Below are 6000 nucleotides of genomic sequence, written 5' to 3'. Positions count from 1 at the left end.
GTTCAAAAATGATGAAAAATGAGGATAACATTTTTTTCAAAAATTAAAAAAACGATGGGCTATAACCCATGTTTTTTGAAATTTAGAATTTTCTTCAAATCCTCAAAAATCATGAAAAACGGCGTGCTATAGTATGCCGTACGGTAGGAGCTATAGCCCATGTTCAAAAATGATGAAAAATGAGGATAACATTTTTTTCAAAAATTCAAAAAACGATGGGCTATAACCCATGTTTTTTGAAATTTTGAATTTTCTTCAAATCCTCAAAAATGATGAAAAACGGCGTGCTATAGTATACCGTACGGTAGGGGCTATAGCCCATGTTCAAAAATGATGAAAAATGAGGATAACATTTTTTTCAAAAATTCAAAAAACGATGGGCTATAACCCATGTTTTTTGAAATTTTGAATTTTCTTCAAATCCTCAAAAATGATGAAAAACGGCGTGCTATAGTATGCCGTACGGTAGGGGCTATAGCCCATGTTCAAAAATGATGAAAAATGAGGATAACATTTTTTTCAAAAATTCAAAAAACGATGGGCTATAACCCATGTTTTTTGAAATTTAGAATTTTCTTCAAATCCTCAAAAATGATGAAAAACGGCGTGCTATAGTATGCCGTACGGTAGGGGCTATAGCCCATGTTCAAAAATGCTGAAAAATGAGAATAACATTTTTTTCAAAAATTCAAAAAACGATGGGCTATAACCCATGTTTTTTGAAATTTTGAATTTTCTTCAAATCCTCAAAAATGATGAAAAACGGCGTGCTATAGTATGCCGTACGGTAGGGGCTATAGCCCATGTTCAAAAATGATGAAAAATGAGGATAACATTTTTTTCAAAAATTCAAAAACAATGGGCTATAACCCATGTTTTTTGAAATTTTGAATTTTCTTCAAATCCTCAAAAATGATGAAAAACGGCGTGCTATAGTATGCCGTACGGTAGGGGCTATAGCCCATGTTCAAAAATGATGAAAAATGAGGATAACATTTTTTTTTAAATTCAAAAAACGATGGGCTATAACCCATGTTTTTTGAAATTTTGAATTTTCTTCAAATCCTCAAAAATGATGAAAACGGCGTGCTATAGTATGCCGTACGGTAGGGGCTATAGCCCATGTTCAAAAATGATGAAAAATGAGGATAACATTTTTTTCAAAAATTCAAAAAACGATGGGCTATAACCCATGTTTTTTGAAATTTTGAATTTTCTTCAAATCCTCAAAAATGATGAAAAACGGCGTGCTATAGTATGCCGTACGGTAGGGGCTATAGCCCATGTTCAAAAATGCTGAAAAATGAGAATAACATTTTTTTCAAAAATTCAAAAAACGATGGGCTATAACCCATGTTTTTTGAAATTTTGAATTTTCTTCAAATCCTCAAAAATGATGAAAAACGGCGTGCTATAGTATGCCGTACGGTAGGGGCTATAGCCCATGTTCAAAAATGATGAAAAATGAGGATAACATTTTTTTTTTAAATTCAAAAAACGATGGGCTATAACCCATGTTTTTTGAAATTTTGAATTTTCTTCAAATCCTCAAAAATGATGAAAAACGGCGTGCTATAGTATGCCGTACGGTAGGGGCTATAGCCCATGTTCAAAAATGATGAAAAATGAGGATAACATTTTTTTCAAAAATTCAAAAAACGATGGGCTATAACCCATGTTTTTTGAAATTTTGAATTTTCTTCAAATCCTCAAAAATGATGAAAAACGGCGTGCTATAGTATGCCGTACGGTAGGGGCTATAGCCCATGTTCAAAAATGCTGAAAAATGAGAATAACATTTTTTTCAAAAATTCAAAAAACGATGGGCTATAACCCATGTTTTTTGAAATTTTGAATTTTCTTCAAATCCTCAAAAATGATGAAAAACGGCGTGCTATAGTATGCCGTACGGTAGGGGCTATAGCCCATGTTCAAAAATGATGAAAAATGAGGATAACATTTTTTTCAAAAATTCAAAAACAATGGGCTATAACCCATGTTTTTTGAAATTTTGAATTTTCTTCAAATCCTCAAAAATGATGAAAAACGGCGTGCTATAGTATGCCGTACGGTAGGGGCTATAGCCCATGTTCAAAAATGATGAAAAATGAGGATAACATTTTTTTTTTTAATTCAAAAAACGATGGGCTATAACCCATGTTTTTTGAAATTTTGAATTTTCTTCAAATCCTCAAAAATGATGAAAAACGGCGTGCTATAGTATGCCGTACGGTAGGGGCTATAGCCCATGTTCAAAAATGATGAAAAATGAGGATAACATTTTTTTCAAAAAATCAAAAAACGATGGGCTATAACCCATGTTTTTTGAAATTTTGAATTTTCTTCAAATCCTCAAAAATGATGAAAAACGGCGTGCTATAGTATACCGTACGGTAGGGGCTATAGCCCATGTTCAAAAATGATGAAAAATGAGGATAACATTTTTTTCAAAAATAAAAAAAACGATGGGCTATAACCCATGTTTTTTGAAATTTTGAATTTTCTTCAAATCCTCAAAAATGATGAAAAACGGCGTGCTATAGTATGCCGTACGGTAGGGGCTATAGCCCATGTTCAAAAATGATGAAAAATGAGGATAACATTTTTTTCAAAAATTCAAAAAACGATGGGCTATAACCCATGTTTTTTGAAATTTTGAATTTTCTTCAAATCCTCAAAAATGATGAAAAACGGCGTGCTATAGTATGCCGTATGGTAGGGGCTATAGCCCATGTTCAAAAATGATGAAAAATGAGGATAACATTTTTTTCAAAAATTCAAAAAACGATGGGCTATAACCCATGTTTTTTGAAATTTTGAATTTTCTTCAAATCCTCAAAAATTATGAAAAACGGCGTGCTATAGTATGCCGTACGGTAGGAGCTATAGCCCATGTTCAAAAATGATGAAAAATGAGGATAACATTTTTTTCAAAAATTCAAAAAACGATGGGCTATAACCCATGTTTTTTGAAATTTTGAATTTTCTTCAAATCCTCAAAAATCATGAAAAACGGCGTGCTATAGTATGCCGTACGGTAGGGGCTATAGCCCATGTTCAAAAATGATGAAAAATGAGGATAACATTTTTTTCAAAAATTCAAAAAACGATGGGCTATAACCCATGTTTTTTGAAATTTTGAATTTTCTTCAAATCCTCAAAAATGATGAAAAACGGCGTGCTATAGTATGCCGTATGGTAGGGGCTATAGCCCATGTTCAAAAATGATGAAAAATGAGGATAACATTTTTTTCAAAAATTCAAAAAACGATGGGCTATAACCCATGTTTTTTGAAATTTTGAATTTTCTTCAAATCCTCAAAAATGATGAAAAACGGCGTGCTATAGTATACCGTACGGTAGGGGCTATAGCCCATGTTCAAAAATGATGAAAAATGAGGATAACATTTTTTTCAAAAATTCAAAAAACGATGGGCTATAACCCATGTTTTTTGAAATTTTGAATTTTCTTCAAATCCTCAAAAATGATGAAAAACGGCGTGCTATAGTATGCCGTATGGTAGGGGCTATAGCCCATGTTCAAAAATGATGAAAAATGAGGATAACATTTTTTTCAAAAATTCAAAAAACGATGGGCTATAACCCATGTTTTTTGAAATTTTGAATTTTCTTCAAATCCTCAAAAATGATGAAAAACGGCGTGCTATAGTATGCCGTATGGTAGGGGCTATAGCCCATGTTCAAAAATGATGAAAAATGAGGATAACATTTTTTTCAAAAATTCAAAAAACGATGGGCTATAACCCATGTTTTTTGAAATTTTGAATTTTCTTCAAATCCTCAAAAATGATGAAAAACGGCGTGCTATAGTATACCGTACGGTAGGGGCTATAGCCCATGTTCAAAAATGATGAAAAATGAGGATAACATTTTTTTCAAAAATTCAAAAAACGATGGGCTATAACCCATGTTTTTTGAAATTTAGAATTTTCTTCAAATCCTCAAAAATGATGAAAAACGGCGTGCTATAGTATGCCGTACGGTAGGGGCTATAGCCCATGTTCAAAAATGATGAAAAATGAGGATAACATTTTTTTCAAAAATTCAAGAAACGATGGGCTATAACCCATGTTTTTTGAAATTTTGAATTTTCTTCAAATCCTCAAAAATGATGAAAAACGGCGTGCTATAGTATGCCGTACGGTAGGGGCTATAGCCCATGTTCAAAATTGATGAAAAATGAGGATAACACTTTTTTTCAAAAATTCAAAAAACGATGGGCTATAACCCATGTTTTTTGAAATTTTGAATTTTCTTCAAATCCTCAAAAATGATTAAAAACGGCGTGCTATAGTATGCCGTACGGTAGGAGCTATAGCCCATGTTCAAAAATGATGAAAAATGAGGATAACATTTTTTTCAAAAATTCAAAAAACGATGGGCTATAACCCATGTTTTTTGAAATTTTGAATTTTCTTCAAATCCTCAAAAATGATGAAAAACGGCGTGCTATAGTATGCCGTACGGTAGGGGCTATAGCCCATGTTCAAAAATGATGAAAAATGAGGATAACATTTTTTTCAAAAATTCAAAAAACGATGGGCTATAACCCATGTTTTTTGAAATTTTGAATTTTCTTCAAATCCTCAAAAATGATGAAAAACGGCGTGCTATAGTATGCTGTACGGTGGAGCTATAGCCCATGTTCAAAAATGAGGAAAAATGAGGATAACATTTTTTTCAAAAATTCAAAAAACGATGGGCTATAACCCATGTTTTTTGAAATTTTGAATTTTCTTCAAATCCTCAAAAATGATGAAAAACGGCTTGCTATAGTATGCCGTACGGTAGGGGCTATAGCCCATGTTCAAAAATGATGAAAAATGAGGATAACATTTTTTTCAAAAATTCAAAAAACGATGGGCTATAACCCATGTTTTTTGAAATTTTGAATTTTCTTCAAATCCTCAAAAATGATGAAAAACGGCGTGCTATAGTATGCCGTACGGTAGGGGCTATAGCCCATGTTCAAAAATGATGAAAAATGAGGATAACATTTTTTTCAAAAATTCAAAAAACGACGGGCTATAACCCATGTTTTTTGAAATTTTGAATTTTCTTCAAATCCTCAAAAATGATGAAAAACGGCGTGCTATAGTATGCCGTACGGTAGGGGCTATAGCCCATGTTCAAAAATGATGAAAAATGAGGATAACATTTTTTTCAAAAATTCAAAAAATGATGGGCTATAACCCATGTTTTTTGAAATTTTGAATTTTCTTCAAATCCTCAAAAATGATGAAAAACGGCGTGCTATAGTATGCCGTACGGTAGGGGCTATAGCCCATGTTCAAAAATGATGAAAAATGAGGATAACATTTTTTTCAAAAATTCAAAAAACGATGGGCTATAACCCATGTTTTTTGAAATTTTGAATTTTCTTCAAATCCTCAAAAATGATGAAAAACGGCGTGCTATAGTATGCCGTACGGTAGGGGCTATAGCCCATGTTCAAAAATGATGAAAAATGAGGATAACATTTTTTTCAAAAATTAAAAAAACGATGGGCTATAACCCATGTTTTTTGAAATTTTGAATTTTCTTCAAATCCTCAAAAATGATGAAAAACGGCGTGCTATAGTATGCCGTACGGTAGGGGCTATAGCCCATGTTCAAAAATGATGAAAAATGAGGATAACATTTTTTTCAAAAATTCAAAAAACGATGGGCTATAACCCATGTTTTTTGAAATTTTGAATTTTCTTCAAATCCTCAAAAATGATGAAAAACGGCGTGCTATAGTATGCCGTACGGTAGGGGCTATAGCCCATGTTAAAAAATGCTGAAAAATGAGGATAACATTTTTTTCAAAAATAAAAAAAACGATGGGCTATAACCCATGTTTTTTGAAATTTTGAATTTTCTTCAAATCCTCAAAAATGATGAAAAACGGCGTGCTATAGTATGCCGTACGGTAGGGGCTATAGCCCATGTTCAAAAATGCTGAAAAATGAGGATAACATTTTTTTCAAAAATTCA

This window comes from Protomyctophum bolini (genome assembly GCF_963924005.1).
Source record: "Protomyctophum bolini genome assembly, chromosome: 15".
In the NCBI taxonomy this organism is placed as follows: Eukaryota; Metazoa; Chordata; class Actinopteri; order Myctophiformes; family Myctophidae; genus Protomyctophum; species Protomyctophum bolini.
The sequence above is the reverse complement of the archived record's forward strand: the minus strand, read 5'-3'. Positions refer to the sequence as shown.